Consider the following 23,043-nt stretch of genomic DNA (forward strand, 5'->3'; position numbering starts at 1 on the left):
TGTTACGTATGTACTGTTACGGGTTGGATCATATACTACCGCTAAAAAAGGTATGTTGAAGTCCTAATCCCCATCCAGTACCCCAGAATGTGATCTTACTTAGAGATAGGGTCCTTACAGAGATAATCAAGTTAAAATGAGGTATTAGGTTGGACCCTAATTGAATATGGCTGATGTTCTTGAAGAGAGAAAATATGAACACAGGGACATGAGTAGAGGGAAGATGACACAAAGTGACACAGGGAGAAGACGGCCATCCACAAGCCAAAGAAAAGAAACTTGGACAGATCCATCCCTTCCAGTTTCAGAAGGAACTAACCCTGCTGACACCTTGACCTCAGACTTCCAGCCTCCACTACTGTGAGACAGTAAATGTCCGTGATCTGAGCCTCCCAGTTTGTGGTACTTTGTTATGACAACCCTAGCTAATTAATACACATCCCTATATCTGATAATGGTAACAGTCATTTAAAAAGAAAAGTAGCAGCTGCCAGTCACAATGGTTAAGTACTGTGTACGCACTATCACTGAATCCTTAGAATGACCCTAGAAGGTGAGTACTATGATGCTCATTTTGCAGATACAGAATCTGTGGTTGAGTACCAGGAACGAGCAGAAAACATATAAGGGTTAATTTTCTTTCATATAACAAGAAGTCTGCAGGTATTAATAGAACTCAGCACCCCAAAAAACCCCGTGTCTTCGCAATGCCCTTGGGCTTTCCCTCATGGTCCCAAAATGGATGCTGTAGCTCCATCTACCACATCTACATTTCGTATCTAAACCGCAAAATGTGAGAAATCAAAAAAAGCATATTTCCCACCTTCCAGTGTCCCTGGAAGCCCAAAGCAACTTCTACTTGGAACTCACTGACCATCCCTACTGGCATGGGAAGTTGGGAAATGTAGTTTTTTAATTGGGTTCATTGCCATGCCGAATAATACAAGGACTCAGAAGGAAGAAGGAGGGGGTAGATTTTGATTCAGCGTATCTAGAGAGTCCCAGAGAAGTTAAAAGCTTGCCCCAGTTCACAGCTATTAAGTGGGAGAGTCGGGATTTAAATTCATGGGATTATCTTAATCCCCAACCCATATTGGGACAGGGGACCACCATGAGATACTGTACTCTCAGCAAACCCAAAACCTTTACCAAGGGGTGGGTTCCAAGTGTGAAGGAATTAGAGAGGGTTTTGATCTGCTCCTGAGTTCAGTGGCTGCTCTTTAGGGATTTCAAGGTAAACTGAGCACCTGAATGCAAGGAGGCAGTGAGGCTAGCAGAACTTTGGATATGCCTCCAAACAGTAGCATTCCCAAATAAACACCAGAGGCTTCATTTGGTGCTTGGCAATAAAATTTAGGAATAGACTCATCCTGTCTGCTCTCGTCTCCTCAGATGTTTTGTTTCTTCAAGTGATAGTTATAATCCTCAAACAGGTGAAGCCTTTCACAGGTAGCCCTGTATGTGACTTCTACAAACAGCAATTGAAGGTTTTGTGTCTTCTTTAATTGCTCCTTTTCCATTATAGAAGGCCTATTTATAGGCATCCCCTCCACAGCATTGTCAATATTTTCTCTCTGCTAAGTGAAAGAGATTTTCTTTCCTAATTTTAGATACTATCACTTAAGAACCAAATTCTCTAGTCTGTTGCAAAGGTAAAGAAAACTAGGTGTAGCCCCAAGCTATACCTACCTCCTGAACAAGTCACTCACTCCCCAGGGCTTTGGTGAGAGCTGGGAGCCTCTTCTTGCTCCAATGTTTGAAAATCCACTCTATGATCAAAGCCCTGCACTGGATAACCTTAAAGAAAGCAAGGCCTAGTTGTAATTAACCTCAAGGTCCTTTCCCCCAGACTTGTCCATGTTCTAGTCCCTCAACTTTCCTCTGCCTCAACCATGCAGTTGTTCTGTCCTCCCTAGCCATGCAGATCAGAACCTCATCCAAGGAGGGATCTGAGTCTTGGAAATGCCATCTCTAAAAACAAAACATGGTAGGGCCAATGTATTCCACCACCAATTTGCCATGAGCTCCCAGTGTCCTAATTCCTGCCCCTTCCAAGGTTTGGTATCTCACGACTCTTACACCCTGAGCATAAAATCTATCATACACTTCCAAATCCAAGTGTTAGCTCATGTCAGTCATAATCCATTCTATTGTTCACAATCAAGGAAACGCTGTGATACCAGCTTGATGTGCCTGTGAGATATTTCCCTGATATTAAGATACCCAGTGGAATACCAGGCTCTCCATCAGCTCCAGGAGGTGATACCTGAAATTCCAGAACAGGAAAAATATGACATCATTACTTTTACTAAAAGCAGCAAAATAATACTGTTCCTTTTTTATACTTAGGGTGCAAATGTATCTTTCATTTTTTTTTTTTTTTTTTTTTTTGAGACGGAGTCTCGCTGTCTCCCAGGCTGGAGCGCAGTAGCACGATCTCGGTTCACTGCAAGCTCCGCCTCCCAGATTCACGCCATTCTCCTGCCTCAGCCTCCTGAGTAGCTGGGACCACAGGCGGCCGCCACCACGCCTGGCTAAATTTTTGGATTTTTAGTAGAGACGGGGTTTCACCATGTTAGCCAGGATGATCTTGATCTCCTTACCTCGTGATCTGCCCGCCTTGGCCTCTCAAAGTGCTGGGATTACAGGTGTGAGCCACTGCACCCAGTCCCAACTGTACCTTCTTAAAGACAATTTGGGAGAAAAAGAAGTGACTATGGCACTTAATGTGATGCATTAAGAGGCGGTTACTAACTGGAAATAACCAAAATATATTTCCCTTCACCTTTGCTTAGTAATTTACACAATTTATACATCTTGCCTACTAAGGTAAGACTATTACTGAAGGCACAAACCCAGAAAACAGATTCCAAAAGACACGAAAAGGTTTACCTTGTTCAGTTATAGGGATTTGCAATTATTTGTATAATAAATCAGAGAAAAGCACTTTCCACTGCAAGAGGAAAGTAATTTACAAGATTCGTAAGTCCCTGCTATTTAGTAAAATTAGATCTTTACCTGCAGTGTCTGAAATGCCGACAACATAATCTTTCAAATCAAAATGGGTGGCAGGTCCTAAAATACGTACTGCAATCTGTCACTTAAAAATAATAGCAAAAAAAATTATCATCCAAAGTGACTGACAACGGAAAACTACAGAAATGTACCAACTTCTGTTAGGCACTAATTACAAATAGCAAACTCTCCTTCCTGAAGTTCTTCCAGCTCCCCCTTCTTTACCTTCTGTAATTTCAAAACAAGTCTTCGGATTCAACCAAAAGCTAAAGTTTGAGGAACTTAAAACACAAAAATGTCTTTTTACCTGACAACTAAAAATTAGTTATTTGATTACCTGTTGAGCAAGGTGTTGGGGAGGGAGGCAAGAAAAGTCAACCACAAAATAAAGTGAAGATTTGGTTTCCTCCCTCAAGAAAGTTAACTTACTCGGGAAAAGGAAAGTAAAAGAACACCTAAGTGAAAGATGTATGCCCAGTAAATACTGTACCATCTGTCATTTAGGTATCTAAGATGCTCTGAAGTAGAGTGAAGACTTTCAAGAAACACTTTCAGGACTTCCAAGGACAGGGACTGCGGAGAGAATAATTACATCAAAATTAAATGGGCGTGTACACAATGCCCGACCATGTGCTGGTTATTTCCCATGTTCTCTATTTAATTCCACAGAGAACCACATACCTTAGTAACGATCTCCACTTCACAAATAAGAAAACAGAGAATCAGAGGAACTTGCCAGCTTGCCCACCAATCACCTAACCAGCATAGTTTGGATGAAGGGATACATCCATTGATTCACTCATTCACTCATCCAAATACTATAATTATCCTAACTTCCAATCTCATACTCTTAGCCCACAAACTCCAATTGACCTCAGAGGATAAATATATTTGGAAAGTAACTGTGTCCCAATCTCCCCTGGCATAAAGAAAGGAAGAAGGGAAAGAGTGAAGGAGTTAAGGAAGACAGAGAAGGGGGGAGGAAGGGAAAAAAACAAAATTGCTGAGATGAATCGGAAACTAAACTTCTAAAGCACAGTATCCAGGCAAAACGTAAGAGGTGAGCTTTAGTTGACTTAATCTTTTTCATGCCTACACCCCACACCTGGGGAGAAGAACTGCTGCTGAAATGTTTAGTATTAATCCAATCCCATCTCCAGCACATACCATGTAATCAGTAAAGGTTCAAGGTTAAATCACTTATTTAGCAAAATCCCTGCAGGATGGAAGGAAGGACGGCCCAACATTCTCCAGTGCCAGCCTCATCACCTAAGGCAAGATTCCTGCCAGTCATTTCCAGCACTGAGTATCCAGGGGTGCATAAGACAATTCAAAGGAGATGAGGGGAAAAAATATTTAACCTTCTATATCCAGAATAGATTTGATCTCATGTTTTACATTTCTAAGGTTTTATAATTTACATAAGATTTTAGTATAAGAACAGAACATATAAATAAATACACACACACACACACACACACACACATATATATATATATATATTTTGGGGGCATGGGTCCAAATTTTTTTTTTTATAAGACAATGGGATCAGTGAAGACCAATGACCCACACTACACTTATTAAAAGAGTAACTGTAAGCCTGGCTGCAGTGGCTCACACCTGTAATCCCAGCACTTTGGGAGGCTGAGGTGGGAGGATCACCTGAGGTCAGGAGTTCAAGACCTGCCTGGCCAATATAGTGAAACCCTGTCTCTAGTAAAAACACAAAAATTAGCTGGGCATGATGGCACACACCTGTAATCCCATCTACTCGGGAGGCTGAGGCAGGAGAACTGCTTGAACCTGGGAGGCAGAGGTTGCAGTGAGCCAAAATCGCACCATTGCACTCCAGCCTGGGTGACAAGAGCGTAACTCCATTTCAAAAAAGGAAAAAAAAAAAAGAGTAACTGCTAACTTCAAGCATCTTCAATTGATAAACCAAATGACATTACTTTAGAACCACTCCATTCACAGGACAGGGAACAAAAAAACCCCTCAAGTTTCATTTCAGTCTCTCCTTTAAAGGTATTTGATTCCTGGCAGATTCTGGGTGCAAATAATGGCTGACCATTACAAATCTGTGAGGCCACCTCATTATGAGTTAATATGGCAACCAAATCCCATTTTCCCTCTGCAAATTCAATCCGCATCAATAGCCCCATATATCACTGGCTACTGCTGTTGGCTGCCTGATTTTGAAACATAAAATTTTTTTTTGAAAGATTACTGCCAACACATAATAGGCAAACTGCAATTTCAATTCCCTACGCATGTGCTTGAAGGAGGGGGGGATACACGAGCTACAAAATGTAAATGAAGCCTGTTGTTATCAGCTGCTTATCTTCCTCCCTTATTTGTCCAATCACGTAGGGCAGGAAAAACAAAACAAAAAAAAAAAATCAAAAGTGCCACCATTCAAGAAAGTCCTTTTATTATTCTACTCAATAACTAGTTCCCTGGTCTCTTAATTTTCTGAACTATGTATACAAAATGCAACAAAATGAAGCAGTAGTGGCTCTACACAGCCAATCTTCATTAGGCAGAGCTCAGCGTGAAGGAGTAACACAATTGTGTGATGTGTTTTATTAAGACGCTTTCATCAGCACCTGTTTAAGAATCCATCACTTAGAAGAGTTAACATTTAAGGGGTGACATTTACCCTACAGAAGCTAGACTTCCTAGAGGTCAAAGCAGTCCATTTTCCCAAAGCCCATAAACAGATCCACTACCAGGTCTGTTGTAAACTTCTGGCTCTGTCCACGACACCACTGACCTGCTATACCACTAATTCATAGCTAACCTTCCTTGTTGACTTCTTCCAGAAAACACCATTTCCTATTAATTGATGTTTAATACACCCACCAGTACTATATGGGAAGATAAAATATAGGAAGTCCACGTTGAATCTAAGCCCATTTTTTGCGGTGAGACAAAAGGAGGCACTAGAGGCTCACTGTTCAGTGCTGAGTTTCTCAAAGGTTGCACTGCTGACATTTTGGACTAGATAATTCTTCCCTGCGGTGGCTGTCCTGTGCACTATTGGATGCCCATTGGCATTCCTGGCCTCTACCTACCAAATGCTAGTAGCATCATCCTCCCAGTCCTGACAGTCGAAAATGCTTCCAGGAATTGCCAAACGTCCCCTTGGAGGAGAGCAAAACTATTAACCCTCCCTCAGTTACAAACCACTGGTCTCGTGGGTATACATACTCATCAATAGGCAGAAATTGTATGAATACAGAACTTCATACAGAAATTCATTAAAAACCCAGACTGTCATGCCCATCCTTTCTGGAACACAGAACAAAGCCATGTTTGCCTACCAAACAGAAGAAGGCTCTGTATGCTAAGGTACCTATTTTTTTTTCTTTTTGAGACAGGGTCTTACTGTGCTGCCCAGGCTGGAATGCAGTGGCGTCATCACAGTTCACTGTAACCTTGATCTCCCAGGCTCAGGCAATCCTCCCACCTCAGCCTCCCAAGCACTGGGACCACAGGTGCACACTACACACCAGGCTAACTTTTTTTTTTTTTTTTTTTTTTTTAAGAGACAGGGTCTCACTATACTGCCCAGGCTGGTCTCAAACTCCTGGGCTCAAATGATCCTCCTGCCTCGGGCTCCCAAAGTGCCGGCATTACAGGCGTGAGCCACTGAGCCCAGCCTAAGGTACTAATTATGATCACTAAAAGTCTGATGGTCAAAAGTACTGTTTATAATAAAAATGAATACTGTCATTTTTTACTGCATATTGACTCTCATCAACAGAAAGCCTCCAGAAAATTCAGCTTTATGAGCCAAAATTTTTTATCTGATCAATTGTTTAAAAAGGCCTTAAGAAAAATGTCTTCAGAGCCAAACCCCTTTAACAGAACATGGATATGCTGTGACATTTAGTTTCAAGGAAATAAAGAGGTGACCGTTTTTTTTTTTTTCCCCTCAACAACCACTGCTGAACTTCTGCAAACCAATACTAAAAAAGACAATTTTTATTTAACAGTTAAAGAAACCAGCTTCCAAAAGCTCAATTGCCATCTGCAATTATAATCAGGCCCAATTTAGAATACCCCACCATGCTTTAGTCTTAATTAAAAATGGCACATCCTTGCAAGGGAATGCAATGTGAATTCACAATTCAAATGTTAGCAGGACACACACACAGGCACACACCCCCCGCTTCTCATGCTGGAGTTTAAGCTTGTGAGATTTAACTAATTTACCAGTTTCTTAATGGATATAACTTCAGTATAAACTTTATTTAACTTTTTATATTTTAAATTAGAAAGGCATGTGGATTATGTTAAGACAATTTGCCAGAAATACAAATGGAATTTTTTAAGCCTGCCATCTTTCATATAGCACATGGCTGATCCTGTATTACACGGCTTCAGTGTAGTATTTCCACTGATGAAAGAATAGTTCTTCCACCACACTAAATAATAAGATTTTCCAAGTACCACCTGGCCTCTCTGTAAGCTTAATAATTAGTTATATAGTGTCCCTGCACATTTATAAATTCAGCAAAATTTTTAGATTTCAATTCCTTAAAATGGTCTCCAGCATTATCAGATGTTTTCCTACAGGACATTAATGCAGATATTATCTGAAAAATATGATAAAAGCGCTGTCAGTCAATGTCATTTGCCGTTGAAAATATGAGACAACAAAGAAGACATAGAAGGCAGGCTCTAAGAACAACACAGGCACACCTTTAACTCATAGAACTAAAGAGACTGTTTTCACATCTATCCACTGTGTGAGGACTCCTTGTAAAAATCCAACTTCTTCCAAAATTCTTTGTGTTAGATTCAGGTTCCCTTGCTGGAGCCAAGCCTCTGGCAAGGAAGGCAAGAGGGAGGTTGAAAGCTGTAAACAATAAGCTTGCCTCTCCGGTAAGCCGGTAAATTAAGCCTTTCTCAGTTGGACAATTAGTTCTATAAAGCTAATCAGGAAGAAAGAAATGAAGGCCATCTGGTTCTTGGAAGTTCTGTATCTGATTAACACTATTTTCTTGAAAGTATACTTCCTACGTACAAGGAGGCAAGAGAAAGCAAAAAGAAAGGAACACCCTCGTAAATGGCCTGTATACCCTGAGCAACCCACATCCCGAACAAGTCCCTGACTATTTTATCCAGAAGCAATAGAAGAGCCATTAAATGCCGACACACCCTGGCTGGACAGACCTCATCTAGATTCTACCACTTATTAATGAGTTAGCCTTTGGCAAACAAGTTGACCTCTCTATAGTAGACTGGGTAATTGGCCCTGTCTGTATCCGGGTCTTTCTACAGGCAACTTTGCAGTTCCTCCCACGTAGTGTAATTCTCTTGTCCCTTGACTTGGAGCTTGACCATGTGACTTGTTTCAGTTGGTAGCTTAACTTCAAGAGTGAAATATTTTATAACAGTGTCCCTCAAATACCAAGGGCAGGGATGCAGCTAGCCTCGGACACAAACCAGGATCAGGCATACAATCCTTTTATGAAAACTCCGGCAGTCCTCTTTCGCTATCTTCTCTACCTACTTTATTCCCCTCTTACTGAGTTTTATGTTATCTTCCGGCATCAACGGTGGAAGGTCAACTACCAACCACACCCTTTCTATTCCTAGATTTAACAGAGCAGCACCCCTGCACTGCAGCAGTAGTCCCTCCATCCCAAGGTGGGTGCAGAGCTGGGGTGGGGCAGAGTCCTCAGGGTTGCCACATAAAGTTGCGTACTAACACAAAGGTGTCCGGTCAATTGAGAGAATGAAATCTAGCCAAAAACACCCTGCTTGCCAAGCCAAGTACTTTGCCTTGGGGCTGCCCTCCACCAGCAGGAAGACATGCCTTACTCTGCAGAAGAGTACCAACTGTCCAAAAGGGGTAACCAAGTGGGACGAGGAGAGCGTCTATATGGCAGGGAGAAGCGCTTGGCGTGGAGGCTGGTGTTTGAGAGAGTTGAGAAAAGCATCTACACGGAAGAGTATTCCAACACGCAGTGGGATGGGCTGAGTAAATAAACATACTCAACACAGTCGGAGCCCAGTTTCATCCTGCCACAGAAGGAGTCAAAAATCTATGAAAGAGAAAACTAAAAATGAAGCATGTGCTGTCAAACTTGTGAATTTAACACACAAAAACACAGAAATACAGATGCAAATGTGTGTGTATGGACATGCATATACATATTTAACCCATAGATTTGTCCACTAAAAAGGGTCTGGGGGCTGCAATATCCCAAGATAAGCTCAGATGTTGGTTTCTAAATACCAGTCTCAGCTACGCGCAGTGGCTCACGCCTGTAATCCCAACACTTTGGGAGGCCAAGGTGGGCAGATGATCTGAGGTCAGGAATTCAAGACCAACGTAGCCAACATGGTGAAACCCTTGTCTCTACTAAAAATACAAAAATTAGCCGGGCTTGGTGACACAGGACTGTAATTCCAGCTACTTGGGAGGCTGAGGCGGAAGAATTGCTTGAACCCAGAAGGCGGAGGCTGCAGTGAGCCAAGATTGTGCCACTGCACTCCAGCCGGGGAACAGCGCGAGGCTCCATCTCAAACAAATGAATAAATACCACTCTCCTTTAAAAGAAATCAGAGTTCTTTGGCTCCTCAGCTTCTTGGCCAAATCCAGATTTGGGACCAGCAGAGTACAAGACGAACCTGGAACTTCTTGTTCTAGACAGTAAGGAATTACTCAAATAATGATGGGGTCATGTCAAAAGGATACAGGAACCAGCCGGCAAGAACTCCCACTATCTAAATGTGGAGAGATCTGAGCATCAAAATAATGATGGTAACAGACTATAACCCAAATGAAATAAAAACCCATCGTCCAAACTGATGAGGATTTATGGATTAAGTCAAATAAAGAGTAAGCTGAAAGTTTATGGAAAACATGCTCAAAACACACTTATTACAAAGGGAAAAAGAATAATAAGTTTAAGTGGGGAAGCCTGGCAGATGCTGCCTTTATCAGGTGATCAAGGTTAACACCACCAGCAATGGGACAAATCAAATCACCTGATAGGACCGAAAGGCACAGAGCACCGCTCCACTGGTGTTTCTGTCCCAGCGCATAACCTGAACGTAATCACGAGGAAACCTCAGACAAACCAAGTGACAGTCTAACTAAATAACTGGGGTGTTATCTTCGAAAGTATTGAGGTCATAGAGGTCAAGGAAATTCCGAGAAACTGTTGCAGACCTGAAAGAGACTAACAACTGACACATGATTCTAAATGGTTCCTGCTGTCTTTGGGACAATCAGGGCATATTTGAATGGGGTCTGAGGATTAGACAGTAGTGTGGTATCAAGTTAATTTCCCAATATTGATGTATGTATTGTGATAGAGGACTGTTCTTGTCTGTAGGAAATACACAAGTGTCCAGAGGGGACAGGATGCCAGGTTGGCAATGAATCCAGGTAGTTCAGTGGGGAAAGTTCTTTTATGTTGTTGTTACAATTTTTTCCATCTTTTTAAAACTCTAATGGGTGAAGCACATGTTGTGTTTGGAAGCGGTAGGTTCTTTCGGAAGCTAGGTGGGAAAGTCACTCTGAAAGAGGACGCTCGAGCTAAGATGTACAAAGAACTGCCACATACAAATCCAAAGGGCAGAGATAATAATGATGATGCTAATTTTATCACCAAACAGTGCCACCCTCTATAGAGTGCTACTGAGCTCAAAGCAATGGTCTACAATTCCTTCCGTATTTTAATTCATGTTTTTCTCAACACAAACCTAATTAGAATTATAAAGTATTTTTTAAAGTAGGCTGGTCACAGTGGCTCACACCTCCAATCTCAGCACTTTGGGAGGCCAAAATGGGTGGATTGCTTGAATCCATGAGTCCAAGACCAGCCTGACCAACATGGTAAAACCTCATCTCACAAAATATACCAAAAAAATTAGCTGGGCGTGGTGATGCACACCTGTGGTCCCAGCTACTTGGGAAGCTGAGGTGGGAGGATCACTTGAGCCCCGCAGGCAGAGGCTGCAGTGAGCCGAGATCATGCCACTGCACTCCAGAGCCTGGGCAAGATCCTCTCTTAAAAAAAAAAAAAAAAAAAAAAAAAAGGTATAATTGAAGTCAAATTATTATTACACCCAACTTAAAGGTGAGGAAGCTGGCACACAGTAAGGTTTCAGTGAATCACCCAAGGTCATGGGGTTGGTTTGTAGCACAGCCAGGATTGGAATCTACCAGTTTGACTCCAGAGTCTATACTTAATTGCTCTGCCATTGTGTCAACCCCAAGCAACTAACAGAAGGATGGGGAGGCACGATGGAGCCAGGCCTGTTGAACCATCCCAGCCATGAAGGCTGGAGCTAGTGAGTGAGGAACAACAGGGGAAGAGGTGAGAGGTGGAGGCAGACCCATGGGTGAGAGTTTGGATTTTTTCATGTGTACTAGGAAGATGTTTCTAAAAGGAAGAAGATCAGTTAGAGGGCTATCACCGTATTTTAACCCAGGCAGGATGGTAGCTCACCAAGTCAACAGCAGTGAAGTTAGAGAGCACTGATCAGGGAGATTCAAGATTTGGGAGGTAAAGCCAACAGGATGTGGGGATCATTCCATAAAGCCATGCCCTGAGATGACTTAAGTAAAACTATATGCACCCTCTAAATTCCTTGGATTAGTCTCCCCACACACAGAGGTCACAGTATATTGCTCATGGTTTTGTGTTGTGGTCACCTCACAATTCTTTCAACAAAATACAAAAGCACAACAGCAATAAACCACCTCTACCCTCTTCTGTTAGGAGGCCCTCAATGACCTAACAACGGATCATGGTTTTTGAGACTACAGCATCTTCAATTTATGTAACCATTTCCCCCCATAATAAACAATGCCCAGTTCATCCTGATTTCATAGCTCGCCTTCATACAAAGAGAATCTCTCCCACACAGATTAATTTGTTTTCCCTGAATCTCATCAAAGATTGTACCTGGCACTGTAATTGGGTGGGTTTTAAATAGATAATTTAACCTTGAGAGAATGTTCATTTGACTCAACACATCCTTCCAATCTAAGAAACACACAAATTCCCTTTCACCCCAGCATGTCTTTCTTTAATTGTGACAGCAGTGCTGAGAAATTCATCTTCAAAGAGTTGATTGAGCCACAAGGGAATATTAATACCTAAATATTGAAGCAATCCTGATGCTTTGCTTAAAGGAACGCTGGCTTTACTAGATGAAAAGCTTCCAAAATGTCTCTGGTCTATGCCTTTAAAAAAAACATGATTTTAGCATATTTTCATCTCTCTGCATTAAGTCAGAAAGTAAAAGGCACAGTTTATTCCTCTTAAAAATAGAAAAAGCCCTTTGCTTTCTATTGCCAGCAAACGCATTTGCTAGGATTCTGCTAGGCTTTTGAGTGTCCTAGTCTAAAGGGTGTGATTTCCCTCGAATATGGAGAAATAAATGTTCTTTTGACTCTGACAGTCTAAGTGGAAGCCACTCTGCTGCGCTATTGGTGGCTTTATGGAAAGCATTTCCCGTCAAAGGTGAGCAGAGAGTAAGGAATGGAGGGAGAGACTGAGACAAAGCTGACCCGTCATCCTCTAGTTCACAGCAAAGGCTGTTGTACCAAATGATTACAAGCGCGCACGCGTGCGCGCACACACACACACAAATTAATTCCAGGAACCAGAGAATTCAGAACGAGTAAAAGGATCCCATTCCCCCGAAGCTGATATCATCAAATTCTCTCACATGATTTACAACCTAGCAATCTATCTCTTCCCATTGATTATCCTGCTATTATGGGATATAACTGCTCTCTGCCCATTCCAAGAACTCTGAAGTGTTGCACTGAGAATACACTAATGCACCTTTAATGTAGAGAAGACGGGAAAAAAAAAGACCAGAGGAACAAAACAGGCTGGAGAATGCATAAAGCTGAAGATCCTTTCAAAAGCAGTGAAGAAGTTAACAGCTTTTCAGGGAGTCAATCAAGCAATTCATGCCCAGCAGCTACCTGGGCTCACAGTGTTGACATTTCTAACTGGAAATAGGCCACATGCGGTACTGCTGAGAACCACCTGCAACTGAACTGGAGGCACGTCTGCATCTCACTTTAGGCAAAGGCCATCCAAGAGAACAGTTTCTCAACTGGATGGAATTGCAGAATCATGACAAAGGTTACAGAAAGATGCTTCACATTCCAAGATGCTCACCAGACAAGCTCTTTAAATGAGAGCCTTCTCAACTGCACAGATTGTAACAGAGCTTATCAAAACCCTTACGGTGGCCAGGCATGGTGGCTGACACCTATAATCCCAGTACTTTGGGATTAGGCCAAGACGGGTGGATCACTTGAGGTCAGGAGTTCAAGATCAGCCTGACCAACAAGGTGAAACCCCGTCTCTACCAAAAATACAAAAATTAGCCAGGCATGGTGGCAGGAGCGTGTTGTCCCAGCCACTCGGGAGGCTGAGACAGGAGAATTCCTTGAACCTGGGAGGCGGAGGTTGCAGTGAGTCGAGATAGTGCCACTGCACTCCAGCCTGGGTGATGGAGCAGGACTCCGTCTCAAAAAAAAAAAAAAAAAAAACCCTTACAGCAGGGGTTAAACTCTAACCTGCTGCTTCCTTTTGAATAGTCTTCATGTAAAGAATGATTTTTGTATTTTAAAAGTCAAAAGAATAGTATTTCCTGACACATGAAAAGGATATGAAATTCAACGTCAGAGTCTATAAATAAAGTTTTATTGGAACACTCCCATGCCCATTCGCTGATGTACTGTCTGTGGCTACTTCTGCACTACAATGCAGTGAGCACGTCCAACGGAGGTATGTGGCCTGCAAAACTGAAAATGTCTACCGGGCTCTTTACAGAAAATGTTCACCAACCCCTGCCTTAACTGACCCACAAATTTTGGGAAACCAGCTCCAGATAAACTGAAGTCCCACTAGAAAAACATACTTACTAGTGCAAGAAAAATCGCTCCTTTCCTTCTAAACAGGCTCCCTTCTCAAAAAAGTCTACTAGAAAAATTAGTAAATGGCACAACATACATAAAGTCCCCAAAAAAGCATTCAAGTTTTTTTTACTTACTAGTCAAGATGGTAGTTAACACTAAGCGGGAAAAAAAATGAAAATTAAAATGATGAGAAAGGCACTGTGCTTGTCACTTTCTGTACATCTTTCCATTTGATCCGCACAGCAAAGTTCTGAGGGATGGTCATCCATCTTATTCCAGGTAAGGAGACTGAGCCCAAAAGTTGCTGAATAACATCCTGATAAAGTCACAGTGGTATACACCTTCAGAGCTCAAGCCCAGGTTTTACTGGCTCTAAGTCTCATACTTTCAACTATTACAGGATGATTAGGAAACCTGTTCGAAAACTTGCTTTTGCCATTTAGAAAAAGAATACACAGGGCTCGGGGACTCATGCCTGTAATCGCAGCACTTTGGAAGGCCAAGGCAGGAGGATCACTTGAGTTCAAGAGTTCAGGACCAGCCTGGCCAACATGGTGAAGCCCCATCTCTACTAAAAATAGTTTTAAAATGAGCTGGGTATGGTTGCACACGCCTGTAGTGCCAGCTAGTTGGGAGGCTGAGGTAGGAGAATCACTGGAAGGCGGAGACTGCAGTGAGCCGAGATTGTGCCATTGCACTCCAGCCTGGGCAACAGGAAACTCCGTCTCAAAAAAAAAATAAAAGAAAGAAAGAAAGAATACAATGAAAGAATAAATAATATTCAAGTGAGTGACAAGAAAATAACCACCTACCTGTGAAAGGAATGGTCATTTAACAGAGAAAGATTTGTCTTATTAAATGCTGCATATGCGTTACTATTGAGCTGTTAAGTAACATTCAGTTCCTGTTCTTACTATCACCCTGAGTACAGCCAAATCCATGTAGGCAAACATACGATATACTCTCTTTATCCATCTGCTAGGGAAGACTGCTGGCTATAGACCAGCATCCTTGCCCCATGGAGGCTCCTTTTCCCAACCTTACCTCCCTGGGCAATTTTTTTTATAATCAGCAGTAAATCACTTGTAATCTAAGAGACAGTAACAATACATCTACCGAACGATTTGGGTCTTCCAAAATCTCTTAGCAAAGACTGATGATAGAGCCGTAGTACTGCAGATTTTATTACTGTTATTTTTGACTATGCACAGAAGTGAACACACAGCACTTAAGAGTGTGCCAGGTACTATTCCAACCACATTAAATGTATGCAATTGTTAATTCTCAAATCCCTACAAAATTGTACTACAATTGCTGTCATTTTACAGATTAGGAAACTGAGGCACAACAAGATTAAGTGATTTACAAAAGTCTCATATGCACTAGGTAGCCATGCTGGAATTTAAACCCAGGCAGTGTGGTATCGGAGTTCACACTCCTTACATCACATGCCTCGCTGCTTCTCCCTACTAGATACAAATAAAAATATTTTAAAGTGTGAAAATAAATTGTGTATAATCAAAACATATCTGCATTATTAATAAAAGGGCTGTCTTTAATTGTTAACTTGTTGGAAAAAAGTTGGAAAGAATAATCTGTGTAAATTGATAGAAATAAAAAAACAAAATGCAATGCTATTTCTTATTTTATTTATTCTGAGATAGGGTCTCACTCTGTTGCCCAGGCTAGAGTGCAGTCACCGCAACCTAGGCTTCCTCCCACCTCGGCCTCCTGAGTAGCTAGGAACAGAGGTGCACACCACCATGCCCAGCTAATTTTTTTGGTATTTTGTGTAGGGGAAGGGGGCTTTGCCACATTGTCCAGGCTAGTCTCAAACTCCTGGGCTCAAGCAATCCACCCAACTCAGCCTCACAAAGTGCAAGGATTACAGGCATGAGCCACCACACTCAGTCTTATCTTTTATTTTTAAAAAAGAAAGAAACATCTGGAATGCTAAGAAATGTAGGGTGCTTCCAGTTATTGGTGAACAACCCTTTTCTGTTTGTACCCCTCTAAGAACCTGAAACTGTGGATGATACCACATACAACTCAGCTTTTCCTTGAAAGGCAAAGCTCCCTTCTCAGAAAACTCCACCAGAAAGATCAGCAAACAGCACAACATATATAAAGTTCCCCAAAAAGCTTTCAAGGTTTCTGACTTGGTAGCCAAGATGGTGGTTAGAAATGGAATGGGAAAAGATAAAAATTAAAATGATGAGAAAGGCACTGTGTTCAACACTTTACATACATAACTTCATTTGACCCACACAGCAAGGGACAGACGGATGGTAGCCCCATTTTACACATAAAGAGACAGAAACCAAGGGAAGTTCAAAAACTTCCTATACCTTGATGAAGGTATATCGTCCTGAAGAATAATTTTCATAAATGGAAAAGGTCATAGTTTATTATCAATCCATACCTAACCCTCTCCAGAGAGGAAAGCCTTCCGTATCATGTTCAGGCTGACCCAACCCCAAACCATCGACGGCAAACACTGGTCCTCCTGCCACTGCTCATGCTGAGACCCCATAGCAGATGTAAGTGATCATGCTCTTCCCCACTGAGCCCAGACCTCAGATGGAGTATTATCTTGGATAAACCCCTAAATGGCCAATAGCAAGGGCTCAGCGTAAAGATGACGAAATCCTTCCATCATCTGTCCCTGAATTAGTGGCAGCTCAGCCTGGCATCAGGGAAGGCATCCTTTATCACCAATAGTTCATGAAGTCTAGAAATGGACTGAGGTCTCTTTCCTAGTCTGCTTCCAGGCCGACTCATGCTGCCTTAAACAATAAAGCATTTATTGTTTCACATAAATGTGAGTCCAGAGGAAAGGCAGGCTTCCAGAGTCAGCTGATTCAGCAGCTCAAAAAAGTCAGACAAGAATCCAGGTGCTTCTCTTCCCTTCCACGTCGGCTCTCCTCAACCTTGTACCCTCAGGCTGGCAGCAGGATGGCTGCCACATGTAGTTGTGGGTGGCACATCCTGGCAGCACTCACAGCCGACAGAACACAGCCTCCCAGGCTTCAAGGAAAGATGTAGCTCTCCACGGAAGGGCCCAGCACACACATCCTCCCATTCCACTGGACACGTGGTGAGATCACATAGTTGGTCCAGAACCAATCATTAATGATGGCTGTGAATCAAATATAGCCAACCTGGAGCTAGGGTCTGGCTTCTACCCAGCTGTTGGGCTTCTCCCTAGTTGCTCAGCTTCTCCCTAGCTGCTCGGCTTTATGGAGGAGGAGACACCTATACAAAACTGAGGCTCCGAGGAAAAAGATAGAAATGGAGGCTGACAAGGTATGGAACAGCACCCCCAATAAGCCCTCTGCCCTGGCAAGATGCAGGCCAGAGATCAAAACTGGCCACTCACAGGACAAGTCTAGCCAAAAGACAATTATTTCAACCCTCATGCAGTAATAAAAGCTGAATTAACAAAATATAAAAATTGGAAGTAATTAGGTGAAGTTTAAGATGGCTATTTTCTCTGGAAATATTAGAATGATCTAACAACCCTGGCTCAAATTCCAAGAGGGAAATCCTCACCCCAAGCCCAATCCCGCCAGGCCTGGAAAAGAGGCAAGTAGCGTCCAGTTCTCCACAGTCCAGCCCCTTGCTGTGGCTCTGCACCTCACTCTTTCACTTTATCTTCCTGAGCCCACATGCCATTTATTTGTTTGCAACCCATTTCAGCCATCACAGAGACCCACTGAAGAAAGTGAGCCCTCAAACTGATAAAACCCGAATGCTAGAACTTCCCCCTCCCAGTCTCTCCACAGAGAATGTCACTTCTAAAGAGAAGCAGGAGGGAAGAGTCAGGTTAATAATCAAATTTGTAGCCATTCTGTTATCTTTGCTCAGACCTTCCCTCTACCACTGTGAAAACCAAAAAAGAGTAAGGTTTAAAGAGTTTGTGGAACTGCCTTTCTGTGGGAAAGAAAACTCCTATGAAATGAGAGCGGTAGTGATGTGCTCAGCGCAGTCTCAGACTGATGGTAGTGTTTGATGCATCCGGTAAGTGTTTCAGCCCCAAGCATTTCAGTTTTAATGGATCCCGAAGAACACAGTTTGATCCGGTTTCCGAATTCATGTGGCATTTTCTCGGGACAGTATTCTAAGTATTTAAAGGATACCCATGTCACAGAGACAGAAGAGTCACACCAAAATGAAAACCTAACAGGGACTGCTCTGTACCCACAGCTTGTATTTCACAGGTGGCTGTCCATCCCACTACAGTGTCAAGGAAGGAGGTCCACAGAACACCAATTCTGGACCCCTAGAGTGATAACCAAGTTGATCCGTATAGGATATGCTGGTCACTCTAAGTTCCAAACTGGGCATGTATTATCCTTACCTGCCCAAAGCTCCTTCTCTCACCTCTTGGCAGAGATTCCTCTTTCCTAAGAGAATGCTATTCCGTGAGGCTGAAATGGGGGCTTTCATACTCACTTCAATCACGCAGGTGGGGACATCATCTGAGCCTGTTTGGTTATTGGTCCAGCTGAATGTGATCCAAATCTTAATCATTAAGAGTAAGGCACAATATCTGGTGGTATGGTTAGAGTGGGCTCCCTCCAAAATCCAGGTGTTGCCAATGTGATAATAATAATAGTTAGGGCCCTTAAGAAGTGATGCGGCCCGGAGGGCTCCTCCCTGGTGAATAAAATTAAGGCCCTTACAAAAGAGGACCCACAGCGGCTCCAAGGAAGCTGCCCTTCTTCCTTCCACCCTGTGAGGACAGTGTTCCTCCCCGCTGGAGGATGAAGCCCTTGCCAGACAAGAAACGCTTCCAGTGCCTTGATCCTGGGCTTTCCAGCCTCCAGAAGGGTAAGAAAATTAATTTCTCTTCTTTATAAGTTACCTGGTTGCAGATATTTTGTTATAACAACGTACATGGACTAAGATATTGGGATGCTGGAAGAACTTCTCTCCTTAGGAGCTCTGTATATAGCTCCGCAGGAGGTAGGGATATTGCAGACGTAAATCAATGGCCCTAATCAGCTGACTTTAATTTAATAAATAGAGAATTTATTCTGCGTGGGCCTGACCTCATCAGGTGAGTCTTTTAAAGAGACTACAAATAGCAGAGTCACCCTGACACCCACCCCCACGTGTTGGCCTTGGAGAAGCAAACGTCCACATTGTGGAGATAGCCACGTGGCAGGCAAAGGCAGGCATCCTTCAGGAGCTGAGGCCTCAGTCCTACAAACACAAAGCGCTATGTTCTGCCAACAACCAGCGAGCCTAGGAGAGAATGAGCCTCCGATGAGATCACAGCCCTTGGCTGACACCCTAATTTCAGCCTGAGCAGAGCACCCAGCTAATTCCCAGACTCATGACCCATGGAAACTGCAAGATGATAAACGTGTGTTGTTTTAGATTGTTGAGTTTATGGTAATACAGCAATAGAAAATGGATATACCAGATGGAGTGAGGGGTGTCACCAACCAGGAAAACAGAAAAGACAGAGGTGGGACCTCATGCCCTTTGAAGGAAGCATGGTATTGGGAGATGCCAAAGCCTTCTAGTTCTGGCAGCCAAGCTGTTCATATTTATTTAAAAGTCAGACTGCATGTGGTGACTCACATTTGTAGTCCCAGTGCTTTGAGAGGCAAGGCAGGAAGATTGCTTGAGGTCAGGAGTTTAACACCAGCCTGGGCAATGTAGCAAGACACCATCTCTACAAATACAAAACCAGAAAACTTAGCCAAGCATGGTGGCGTGTGTCTGTAGTCCCAGCTACTTGGGAGGCTGAGGTGGGAGGATCACTTGAGCCCAGGAGTTCAAGGCAGCAGTAAGCTATGATCACTGCACTACATTCCAGTCTGGGTGACAGAGCAAGACTCTTTCTCAAAACAAACAAACAAAAAAAATTGGCTCGGTGTGGTGGCTCACACCTGTAATCCCAGCACTTTGGGAAGCTGAGGTGGGCAGATCACCTGAGGTCAGGAGTTTAAGACCAGCCCAGTCAACATGGCAAAACCCCGTCTCTACTAAAAACACAAAAATTAGCTGGGTGTGATGGTGGGCACCTGTAATTCCAGCTACTCAGGAGGCTGAGGCAGGAGAATCACTTGAACCTGGGAGACAGAGGTTGCAGTGAGTCGAGATCATGCCATTGCACTCCAGCCTGGGTGACAGAACAAGACTCCGTCTCAAAAGAAAAAAAAGAAAAAAATTAATTAAATGTTTATTTACAAGTCACAACCCACCCCTAACACAGCCCTCAGCACATCATTAGGGTTCTCTCAGTACTAACTAACTGAATGAGAAAATAAACAGACGCATGACTAAATCCTCCAACAAAGAGAAGGATAGCAAATGGGAGACACCAGCTTATCAGATGTTGGATTTGCTGAAGGAGAGAGTGTGGCACGATCCAACAAGAAAGGCCTTTGGGTCCAGAGCGACCTGGGCTACCACGTCAGTTGTCCCCTTTACCAGCTCTGTGATCCAGGCCAGTGAGCAAAGTTCATTTTATTCCCCTCCAGTTCCATTTTCTCACCTAGCAGACCGAGTGACTTATAAAGTTGTCGTGAAGATCAAATTAGGTAATATATATCAGGGCATCCTGCCTGGACCCTGAATCTACAAGGAGTTTTATTGAAAAACAGATCCTCCTTCTCTCCTGCTTTGCCACAATGAACGCTGCATGTGACCGTGGCACAGCTAATGGGGTTCTAGGGAAAAAAAAAACTCACGGCAAGTGAGCTGATGAATGACAGTGTTACAATACAGGGGTAGTCGACTACCAAATATGCCACTTGTTAGCCTGGACAGTTATTCCAGCTTACTCAGTTTACCAAATTCCTAATTTGGTAACTGGAAATAATGGTACTTACATTACAGGCTGGTTAAGAGGGTTAAAGGAGAACTGATGTGACAAATAATACCTGATGCACAGTAACCCACTGAAGTTCTTAGACATATGGGCGCAACTTGAAACCACGGACAGAAATTAAAAGTTGAATTATTACAACCTCCCGCCACCATCAAAGAACAAGATATGTTAAAGTTCTAGTTTTTATTTTATTTTTTTTTAGATGGAGTCTCACCCTGTCACCCAGGCTGGAGTGCAGTGGTGCAATCTCTGCTCACTGCAACCTCCGTCTCCCAGGTCCAAGCGATTCTCCTGCCTCAGCTTCCCAAGTACCTGGGAATACAGGTGCCCACCATTATGCCCAACTAATTTTTGCATTTTTAGTAGAGACAAGGTTTTGCCATGTTGGCCAGACAGGTCTCGTACTCCTGGCCTCAAGCGATCTGCCACCTGAGCCTGCCAAAGTTCTGGGATGACAGGCATGAGCTGGGATTACAGGCATATATTGACAATGTCAGTAAAACCGTGCCCAGCCATGTTAAAAGTTGTAATGCCCAGTACCTCAGAATGTGACCCGATTTGGAAACAGGGTCACTGTGGATATAATTGGTTAAGGTGAAGTCATATTAGAGTAAAATGGGCCCTTAATCCAATATGACTGGTGTCCTTGTAGTAAGGGGAGAGAGACACTGATGGAGGATGACCATGTGAACACATAGACACAGGTAGAGTGCCATGCAAAGATGGAGGCAGAGATTGGAGCTGCATCTGCAAGCCAAGAAATGCCAAGGATTGCCAGCAAGGACCAGCAGTTACAAACTGGCAAGGGACAGATTCTCCCTCAGAGCCTCCAAAATGAAAGCAACCTTACCAACACCTTGATTTTGGACCACCTGGACTATAGAACTGTGAGGCAATAAATTTCCTTTTTTTAACTCACCAGTTTGTAGCATTTTGTAATGGTAGCTACATTAGGCCATTATTGCATTGCTATAAATACCTGAGATTGGGTAATTTATAAAGAGAAGAGTTTTAATTGGCTCACAGTTTTTCAGGCTATACAGGAAGAACGGTGCGGGCATCTACTTGGCTTCTGGTGAAGCCTCAAGGAGCTTTCAATCAAGGAAGAAGGCAAAGCAGAAGCAAGTGGGTAGGTGGGGGATGCCACACAATTATAAATGACCAGATCTCACAGGAACTCACTATGGCATAGACAGCGCCAAGCCACAAGGGCTCCACCCCTATTATCCAAACTCCTCCCGCCAGGCCCCACCTCCAGCATGTTGAATTGATTCAGTAGCCCTAGGAAACTCAAAACAGAGGCTGCCCCAAGTCAGTGGTAGTTTGGTAAACACTTACCATCCAGTTCCAGGAGGGTGGCTGATTTATAGTGTTTGCTGATTTCCACGGTGTAAATATTCCCACGATGACCAATTTCAAAGCACCAAAGGAGAAGTAACATCACTAAATGTGAAGGAGGAAAGGTGTGCAGTAGCAAACCATTATACAGTAATACTACCACACACCCCACAGATACAACCTCCAGAGCACAGATCAGAGTAAAATGTAGGGAAATCGTTAGGAAGTGATGAGCTTGAGGTATTTGTCACTTCTTAAATGTAATTTAATTGTAAGTTTACGTAAGTCTATGTTTTAAAAGAGTGTGTTTAATAATCGGCTCTCAAAATTCCTGAAAGTGTAACAATCAGTTCTCATGAGCCGGCCCAAGCAGTGACCCAGGGAAGGAAGTAGACACCAGATGAGAAGCCCAAAACCTCCACCCTCATAGGAGTAAACTATGCCTGGCTCTGCGAGCATGGGCTGCAAAACCAAGCCCCTGTGCCGAAGAGGGGTCCTGCTGACTGTCAGATGGTAATAGACAGTGTCTGGTTAATTAAGCAGGTTTTACTGCAGCTAAAACCCTGGGCCTATCTTCTCCCTGATCCCATAAAGCATTCATGGCAGTTCAGTTTTTAACCAATACAGGAGTAATTTGAAATCAATTTCCTCTCTCCTTGATGAACAATGGACTCTTTAGTGTGATCCACAGAGAAAATTAGAAGCCCATGTGTGAGGCAGCTACCTGGAGCCCCAGCTGCAGCGTAGCTGGACGCTTGACTGGTCTCACCGTGAGGACGCTGGTCTCATTTCCCTCTAGATTGTGTACACTGGGTTACATGTTTGAACGTCTCTTTTAATTACAAGGAGACAGGGGGCATATTTTATTCTTGTTCAATAAACACATGTAAGCTATGAACGAGACACTCTGGAAACCCAAGTGAGCAAGACA

The 23,043-nt window shown here is 43.1% G+C and overlaps 1 protein-coding gene across 2 annotated transcripts in view; it reads right to left on the minus strand.

Moving 5' to 3' along the window:
• PTPRG (protein tyrosine phosphatase receptor type G) overlaps positions 1 to 23,043 on the minus strand; it is a 743,582-nt gene that overhangs the window by 680,233 nt on the left and 40,306 nt on the right. The gene's annotated exons all lie outside the window — the stretch shown is intronic.

The sequence above is a fragment of the Piliocolobus tephrosceles genome, chromosome 2, assembly GCF_002776525.5.
Source record: "Piliocolobus tephrosceles isolate RC106 chromosome 2, ASM277652v3, whole genome shotgun sequence".
NCBI lineage: Eukaryota > Metazoa > Chordata > Mammalia > Primates > Cercopithecidae > Piliocolobus > Piliocolobus tephrosceles.